This window comes from Hordeum vulgare, chromosome 1H (assembly GCF_904849725.1).
Source record: "Hordeum vulgare subsp. vulgare chromosome 1H, MorexV3_pseudomolecules_assembly, whole genome shotgun sequence".
Lineage (NCBI taxonomy): Eukaryota > Viridiplantae > Streptophyta > Magnoliopsida > Poales > Poaceae > Hordeum > Hordeum vulgare.
In genome coordinates, this window is record NC_058518.1 from 191,392,276 (window position 1) to 191,402,481 (window position 10,206).

Consider the following 10,206-nt stretch of genomic DNA (forward strand, 5'->3'; position numbering starts at 1 on the left):
AGTTCGTTGAGGCCCTTGAAGAAAATCGTTTGAAGATTTCCTGCACTTCAGTTTTATACACTATAATATGCACCCAAGTGTATCTGGAATAATCATCAACTATGACAAAGCCATATAGAGATGCTACATTGGTTAGTGTTGCATAGTGTGTAGGTCCAAATAAATCCATATGAAGCAATTCAAATGGACGTGTAGTGGTCATGATGGTTTTGGAGGGATGCTTGGATCTGGTCATTTTCCCAGATTCACAAGCACCACAGAGATGATCCTTGAGGAATTTGACTGATTCGATGGCAACGACATGCTTCTTCTTTGCAAGTGTGTGCAAATTCCTCATGCCTGCATGACCCAGTCTTCGGTGCCACAGCCATCCTTCTGAGGTTTTTGCTAGTAAGCAAGTGGCTGGTTGAGGACCTGTAGAGAAGTCAACAATGTACAAATCCCCTCTTCTTACACCTTCGAAGACTTTGGATCTGTCAGATTCCATGATGACTACACATCTATATCTACCAAAGATAACAATCATATCAAGATCACAAAGCATCGAGACTGACATGAGGTTAAAACCAAGAGATTCAACAAGCATCACTTTGTCCATATGCCTATCCTTGGAAATAGCTACTTTGCCAAGTCCCAATACATTGCTTTTACCTTTATCAGCATATGTGATTTGCTTCAGAGGTGATGAAGTTAGTGGCATATTCATCAGTAGGCTTTTATCACCAGTCATGTGATGTGTGCAGCCGCTATCGAGAACCCACTCAGTATTTTTGGGTTTGTCATCCTGCAGATGAATTAGTACAGCTTACCATCTCATATGCTTCAGATTTGAAGAATATGATACTAATTTCATCAGTTCAGTGATTTCATCATAACAGAAATATAAGGACGTGTGAAATATTTCTATTTCATCAATCATTAGCTTGCGTCATATCAAGCATTTCCTCAGGTCTCCAGCAAATTCTTCAAATGATGATTTTCATCTGGAGACATGTCCTGCAGAAGTGATTAGTTTGATTTCTTCACCACCCACATCTGAAGGGGTGGCAAAGCGTTCATCATCCTGCGAGCACCATATGAGAAAGGTGGCATTGAAGCTAATGCACTTCTCTTAACAGTAGGGGGTTAAAGTACTCATATGAGTATGCAGAGAACTGGTTTGAGGATTTATGAACATAATGATTTGAGGAGTAGCGCTCATAATCATATTCCTTGTAGTTTCCCTGCATGTTAGACGCATAAGCACGGGTACTAGCATAGTTTTGACCAGTTGAGGATTTTGATCCTCTTGAAGACTTTGGTCCTCCTGAGGAATTTGATCTGGGGTTCAGATTCTTCAGAGGTGATGTCATGAGAACATTCACTTGAAGATTTTCAAGACAACTTTTGGGAACCCAGATTTTCCTCAGAGGAGGGCCATTCCTGCAGTTAGTTCCAACATATCGAGCAAATACTTCACCAGATTGATTTTTGAACAGTTTATAGTTGGAATCAAATGACTCATCCGAGGAATAGGATAATTCACATGAGAAGCCAGTTAGATTAGATGGATCAAAAAGAGGCCCAGTAGCAGCAACCCATGAGGTTTTGGGATACTGCTCAGGTTTCCAATAAGTTCCATCAGCATTTAGTTTTCTCTCAAAGGCAATTCCTTCTTTCCTTGGGTTCCTGTTCAAGATCTGCTTTTTGAGCACATCACAAAGGATTTGGTGTCCTTTGAGGCTTTTGTACATGCCTGTCACATACAATTCCTTCAACCCTGCATTTTCATCAGTAACATTTGTGTTTTCCTCAAGTGAGGAAATAGACACAGCAGGTGCAGTTGAAGAATTTGTAGCATTTGATGGTTCTGGTGAGGAATTAGCAGTTTCTCGTTCAATGCATTTAAGACATGGAGGAATAAATTCAACTTGACTAGCGCTGATCTGTTGAGCTAGTAATGAATCATTTTCCATGCGAAGATCATCATGAGACATCCTCAGTTTCTCAAGATCAAGCTTCCTTTGAAGAAATTCGTAGGAAAGCTTCTCATGATCAGTGAGGAGAGTATCATAACGATCCTGAAGAATATCAAATCTAGACTGAAGATTTTTCATGTCATCAGCGAGGATTTGATTAAGATTCATTTCATCATTCAACAGATCATCACTTTTGTCTAGCAGTTTTTGAAGCTTTTCCATGGCAGTTGGTTGTTTAGTGGCAATGATAGCAAGTTTACTGTAACTGGGTTTCTTATAATCATTATGTTCACAGTCACTTGAATCAGAGGAGGAGGCATCATTTGATACCTTTGAACCTTTTGCCATGAAGCAATAGGTTGGAGAAATGTCATCAGCATAGTCATCAGTATGGATGGTGCAATCATTTTCTTCAAGATTGAAGATTGACTTGCTGACGAAATTGGTTGCTAGTGCAAGACTAGCCTGTCCGGATTCTGAGTCTTCTCCAGAGCCTTCTTCTTCATCACATTCCTCTGATTCTGCCTCGGAATCCATTTCCTTGCCAATAAGTGCCCGAGCCTTTCTGAAGCTAGTCTTCTTGTGTGAAGAGGACTTTGAAGATGAGGATTTTGAAGATTTCTTCTTCTTCTTCGAGTCATTAGAACTGTCATCCTTGTATTTCTTCTTCTTTGATTCCTTTCCCCAGCGGGGACAATCAGCAATGTAATGACCTGATTTCTTGCACTTGTGACAGGTCCGTTTCTTGTAGTCCTCAGATGCAGATTCTGATTTCTTCATGTCTCTTCTTGATGATTTACCGAACTGAGCTCGGCGAGTAAATCTCTGGAATTTCCTCACAAGCATTGCGAGCTCCTGTCCAAATTCTTCAGGGTCACAACTGCTGTCATCTATTTCTTTTTCAGATGAGAAAATTGCTCTAGCCTTCAGTGCTCGTGGTCTGGAATAGCTTGGTCCATATAGATCTCTCTTTTCTTCTTGCTGGAATTCATGAGTATTTAGCCTTTCAAGAATATCAGCTGGATCTAGCATCTTGTAGTCTGGTCTTTCTTGAATCATCAGAACTAGAGTGTCAAATGAAGGATCCAAGGATCTCAGCAGTTTCTTCACAACTTCGTGATCAGTGATTTCTCGAGCTCCCAGTGCTTGCAGTTCATTTGATATATCAGTGAGGCGATCAAAGGTGTCTTGGCAGCATTCATTGTCATGTCTATTGAAGCGATTGAAGAGATTGCGAAGAATATCAACACGAGAGTCACGCTGGGTTGATACTCCTTCATTTACCTTGCAAAGACTCTCCCAGATCAGTGTTGCAGATCCCAAAGCACTTACTCTTCCAAACTGACCCGGGCTCAGATAGCCACAGATGATGTTCTTCGCTTGAGAATCGAGTTGCTTGAATCTCTTCACATCAGCTGAAGTGACACTGGCAGAAACGAGGGGGACGCCATTTTCCACAATATACCAGAGATCATTGTCAATCGCTTGCAGATACAGTTGCATTTTGTTCTTCCAGAAAGGAAAGTTCTTCCCTTCGTAGGTGGGACATGGTGCAGTCACCTTGAACATGCCTGCAGTCGACATAACTAAAACTCCAGGTGGTTAAACCAAAATCACACAGAACAAGGGAGTACCTTGCTCAGATACCAATTGAAAGTGCGTTATATCGACTAGAGGGGGGTGAATAGGAGATTTTTAGAATTTCATCACCGAGGAAATTCCTTTTGAGGAAATTCCTCACTGATGACTAACTTATAGCGGAAACAGTTAAGGATCAGTCATCCAATCGTTCACAACAGCAGTATTACAGAGTGAAGATTATGAAAACAGATTGCAAAGTAAGCAGGCACGCAGAATACAAATGATGATTAACTATTGTGAAGAATTTGGGGTTGAGGAAATTCGGGAAAGTCTTCAGCAAATTCTTCAAACAGTCACAGTGAAAGTCATCAACACATAATATAGAGAAAGTAAAGAGTTGAGGAATTAGAACCCGATTCTTGGTGAAGACTGTTGTTGATGACCCAGTTCCAACTGCTGTCACAGTTGTACATCTGGTTTGGAGCGGCTTGGTATTGAAACCAAAGGACACCCAATCCCGGGACACACAGTCCCTACCGTATTCTCCTTGAGCTAAGGACACACAGTCCTCGCCCAACACTCGTGGTAAGTCTTCAGGGCAGACTTCCAAACCCTCACAAACTCGGTCACCCGGCGATCCACAATTGACTGCTGGATTGCTCTAGACCATGACGCCTAACCGTCTGGAGGATGCACAGTCCTCAAAGGTAAAAGGCTTCAGTCCCACACAGGAACAACTTCTCCGGTGATGCTCAATCACTAGGTTTGGTTTGTGGTTTCGGTGGGTGGTGTATTTCCTCACTGATGATTTATTCTCGAAGGCTCTGAGGAATTGGGTTGCTCTTATGACAAGTGTCAGTTTCTAACGGAGCAGCCAACCAGCTAATGGTTGTGGGGGCGGCTATTTATAGCCTGGGAGCATCCCGACATGATTTGACACTAATGCCCTTAAATAATATGACCGTTGGAGTGGATAAGACCAGTGACTTGGCGTGGTTATCGAAACGGTCGGGACCCTCAACTGTGAGAGTCCTCATGTCACTCATATTCCTTACTTGAGGCTTTTGGTAGGATTTGGCTTGGGTTGAGCATCATGAGGAAATCCATTCCATAGTGTTATTTTGACCCCCTTTAACAGTACGGTGTTCCTATTCATCAAATGCAAAGAAAGTAAACAGAAAACGTAAATCTTCACGCTTCAATTTCTTCAGAACGATTTTCTTCAGGAACCACCCATCTTCTCAATATCAATATCTTCATGAGGAATATCAATTTCATCGCTGATTCTTCGCGATTCATTTCTTCAGCTTCAGACCAATTTCTTCAACTGAAGACATATATTTTTAGGGGTCGATATTCTTCAAATATCTCAAACTCCTCAATGACTTATAGATCCTGTGTACACTTATAAACACATTAGATACTTAACCTATAAGTCTTCAAACCACCAAAATCACTAAGGGGCACTAGATGCACTTACAATATTGCCATGCAACTCCAACCGTTCTGTCTCATGACTTGTGCCGTCACTCTCATATTGCCATTGCATGATTGTAAGAGAGCTAGCAAGATGTTTCAACATCAAACGCCAAGCTAGATCGTTGCACATCCCGGTACACTGCCGGAAGCATTTCCTATAGAGTCATCATCGTTCTGAGCTTTGAGTTGTGAGTAAATAAAAGTGTGATGATCATCATTATTAGAGCATTGTCCCATGTGAGGAAATAAAGAAAAGAGGCCAAAGAGCCCAAATAAAAAAAAAAAAAGAGGCCCAACAGCCCAAATAAAAAAATAAAAAAAAAGAGAAAAAGAGAGAAGGGACAATGCTACTATCTTTTTCCACACTTGTGCTTCATAATAGCACCATGTTCTTCATGATTGAGAGCCTCTCGTTTTGTCACCACCTTGTGCTAGTGGGAATCTTCATTATATAACTTGGCTTGTATATTCCAATGATGGGCTTCCTCAAAATTGCCCTAGGTCTTCGTGAGCAAGCAAGTTGGATGCACACCCACTAGTTCTCCTTTTGAGCTTTCACATACTTATAGATCTAGTGCATCCTTTGTATGGAAATCCCGACTCATTCACATTGATATCTATTAACAAGCATCTCCATAGCCTTTTGATACACCGAGTGAATGTGACCATCTCCTCCTTTTTTGTCGCACAACCACCACCACACTCTATTCCACCTATAGTGCTATATCCATGGCTCACACTCATGTATTGCGTGATAGTTGTAAAAGGTTTGAGAAAGTAAGAGTGTGAAAACAATTGCTTGGCCAATACCGGGGTTGTGCATGATTTAAATTAGTTGTGTGGGGATGATGGAGCATAGCCAGACTATATGATTTTGTAGGGATAAGTTTCTTTGGCCTTGTTATTTCAAAAGTTCATGATTACCTTGCTAGTTTGCTTGAAGTATTGTTGTTTTCATGTCAATAGAAAACTATTGTTTTGAATCTTACGGATCTGAACATTCATGTCACACGAAAGAAGTTGCAAAGGACAACTATGATAGGTAGCATTCCACATCAAAAATTCAGTCCTTGTCACTTCCCCACTCGAGGACGAGCAGGAATTAAGCTTGGGGATGCTTGATACGTCTCCAACGTATCTATAATTTTTGATGGTTTCATCCTATTATCCTGTCAAACTTTGGATGTTTTATATGCCTTTTACATCTTTTTTGGGACTAACCTATTAACTCAGTGTCAAGTGCCAGTTCCTGTTTTTTCCGTGTTTTTGACCCTTTCCACACGAGGATTTTAGACAGAGTCCAAACGGAATAAAACTTCCAAAAAGATTTTTTCCGAAACAGAGGAAGATCGGGAAGCTTGAGAACCAAGGCATGGGGCCACCAGGGACCCCACAAGCCCCCTAACCGTGGCCAGGGGGGCCGCGCCTCCCAGGCTTGTGGGCTCCCTGGGCCACCTCTGCCCTAGGTCTTTCGCATATATATTCCCAATAATTCCAGAACAAATCAAGAGATCATCGAAAGTACTTTTCCGCCGCCACAAGCTTCTGCCTCCGCAAGATCCCATGTGGGGCACGTTCTGGTGCCCTACCGGAGGGGGTGATTCGGATACGGAGGGCTTCTTCATCAACACCATGACCTCTCCGATGATGCGTGAGTAGTTCACCATAGACCTACGGGTCCACATCTAGTAGCTAGATGGCTTCTTCTCTCTCTTGGATCTTCAATACAAAGTTCTACATGATCTTCATGGAGATCTATCCGATGTAATCTTCTTTTGTGGTGTGTTTGTCGAGATCCGATGAATTGTGGATTTATGATCAGATTATCTATGAGTCTTATTTGAGTTTCTTCTGATCTCTCTTATGCATGATTTCATATCCTTGTAATTCTCTTCGAGTTGTGGGTTTTGTTTGGCCAGCTTGATCTATGATTCTTGCAATGGGAGAAGTGCTTCGTTTTGGGTTCATACCGTGTGGTGACCTCACCCAGTGACAAAAGGGGTAGCGAGGCACGCATCATGTTGTTGCCATCAAGGGTAAAAAGATGGGGTTTTCATCATTGGTTTGAGTTTATCCCTCCACATCATGTCATCTTGCTTAAGGCGTTACTCTGTTCGTCATGAACTCAATACACTAGATGCATGTTGGATAGCGGTCGATGTGTCGAGTAATAGTAGTAGATGCAGAAAGTATCGGTCTACTTGTCTCGGACGTGATGCCTATATCGTCATGACTTTGCGCGGTTCTATCAATTGCTCGACAGTAATTTGTTCACCCACCATGATATTTTCTATTTTGGGAGAATCCTCTAGTGAACACTTTGGCCCCGGGGTCTACTCCACACCATATTTTTAGCCTTACACTTTTTACTTCGTTGCACTTTCCGCTTTCAGATCTCACTTTGCAAACAATCTTGAAGGGATTGACAACCCCTTTGAAGCGTTGGGTGCAAGCTCGTTTGTGTTTGCGCACGTACTCTGGACTTGACGAGACCCTCCTACTGGATCGATACCTGGTTCTCAAACTGAGGGAAATACTTACTCCTCCTGTGCTGCATCACCCTTTCCTCTTCAAGGGAAAAACCAACGCAAGCAAGTCCCCGTCAACGTGTCAATTTCTGGCGTTGTTGTTTGAGAAGTAGGAAGACGCAGCATGCCGGCAACTACCAGGGGTGCAAAGAGAACAGAAGGACGTTCGATGCACACACTGGCAGGCATAACCAAGACCAGGTCGGCCCCCGACAACCCAGGGCGGGCAGGCAGGAGCGTTCCCACTGTCGCAGCCAGCAGCAGGCGGCGGAGGCGTCGGCGCGGGCGAACTATGGCAATGGAGACACGCCAGGGTACCAAGGGGGGAGTCTGCGCTAGGCAATGCCGGGACCACCCAACGGCGGCAACAGAAACAAGCCACTTCGTGCGGAGGCCCATCACAAGAAGAACTCCGAGCAACGTGACCGAGGGGGCCTCCCCCCGCCGTAGAGAGGGACCGCCACCGTCGCGCTGCTGAACGGCTTTCGAGGTCAAACGAACACCTATGCAGAACCTTACGTATTGTTCTATGTAACGCCACCTGACCCTCCTGACAAGGAAGAGCCTCACGCGTCCAGGCGCCAGTCCCCCTTGGGAGTAAGGAAGGCTCCGGGGGTCCCCCTTGAGCCGCACCCTAGGGCTCCCATAGCGGAGCACCGGTGTTAGGGTATATTTCTCCTTAAGTGGTTTTAGTGATTGATGACAATGCATGTGCGGACTAATCGTGTGCATTGAGCATTTTAGATAATTCATATCTAGGCACAAGATGATTCGATGCCCCTCGGAATCTCTCAAAGACGGTTGCTTTCTACGTTTCTCTTTGGTGGTTTTGAGTCGTACGAAAGTCGTACTATTAAGAGGAGGTCCGCGTCGGAAAGGTGTGGGTGTAATCATCACGTACACTTAGTGCACCACCTTTTATTTGGGCACAATGGAGCTCCATACCCATATTTAATGTCTATGCAAAAGGGACATCGGTAGTACCGCTGGTGTTAGTGGTAGTACCACTGGCACAACAGTAGTACCACTCTCAGAGCGGTAGTAATTTTTTAACCGCTCCAAGAGCGGTACTACCGCCCTCAGTGCGGAAGTAATTTTTTACTACCGCTCCGACGGACTTTTTCACATACTCCCCCCCCCCCCCCGCAGTAGTAGGCACGGTAGTAATTTATTACTACTGTGGTTGGTCAGGTACAGAGCGGTAGTACCGCTCTTAGGAGCGGTAGTATCGCTAGTACCGCTTGACTATTGTTGTGGTAGGTGGGTAACGGTTGGATCTGAGCCCCCCACTATATAAAGGTATCTTGTTCTTCGAGGAGCTTACCTTCAACCTCTCCAACCTCCATTGTTGCTCCATAAGCTCACTTTCGCCCGATCTCTCTCCCTAGCCAATCAAACTTGTTGATTTTCTAGGAATTGCTTGAGAGGGCCTTGGTCTACACTTCCACCAAGAGATATTTGATTACCCGCACTAATCCCTTGCGGATATTGTTACTCTTGGGTGTTTGAGAACCCTAGACGGATGAGGTCACCTCGGAGTCACATGCCATTGTGGTGAAGCTTCGTGGTCTAGTTGGGAGCCTCCAAGCTTTGTGTGGAGATAGCCCCAACCTTGTTTGTAAAGGTCCGGTCGCCGTCTTCAAGGGCACCAATAGTGGAATCACAACACCTCACATTGTGTGAGGACGTGAGGAGAATACGTTGGCCCTAGTGCCTGCTTGGGGAGCAGTGTGCCTCCACACCGCTCCAACAGAGACGTACTTCCTGTCAAAGGGAAGGAACTTTGGTAACACATCCTCGTCTCCACCGGTTCCACTTGCGGTTATGTCTTACCTTTACTTTATACTTGTTGTAGTTGTGGTGTATTAGTTGCTTGCACTTATTGTCGTTGTAGTTAGCATCATATAGGTTGCTCACCTAGTCGTTCATATAGAGGACCTTTTGTTGCTAACATCAATTTGTTAAGACAAGCTAAAAATTGGTAGTTTCCTATTCACCCCCCCCCCCTCTAGTCACCCATATCGATCCTTTCTACTGGGCCCAAGAGGCGCGGGTAGGGAGGCGCCCCCAAGCCGCAGGGTATGACGCGAGCCGCCGCCCCCGCGGAGGAACTACGAAGAACCGGGTCCCCGGCCTCAGGAGGATGAGTCGGAGAAAGCAACGAGACACAGGTGGCGCGGGTCACCAGAGGCGACTATGATGCTGATGTGGGTGTCGAGGGTCGGGCCTCACGAGGTGCCCCTCATGCGCGAAGAAGCTATGCGAGGTAATTTTTTGGTTCACTACTCTAGGGGGTGTCTGCTAGCCGCATGAACTTCAAGTGTTCAAGGCACGCCCCTACCCATCATATCATTTACGCATGCTTGCATAACTTCTACGCCATCTATTTGGCGATCTGACTTCTTACCTTGCTTGCATTTTTGGGCGATCTACCCCCCCCCCCCACCCCCCGCTCGGGGGCTCCGGCCGGTGCGCGTCGCCCTGTCGCGGGACCTGGGGAGGCCCCGCGGCTCCCTAGGGCCACAATCAACAGGATGAAATGGGGGCGGCTTGAGCGTCAAAAAGGGGCTCCTGAGCATCGAGCCTTAGGGGACTTACCGGTCATAAGGCCACATGCCACCTTTGATGTCGTCCACGGGCATTCGGTCGTTATCAGGGGT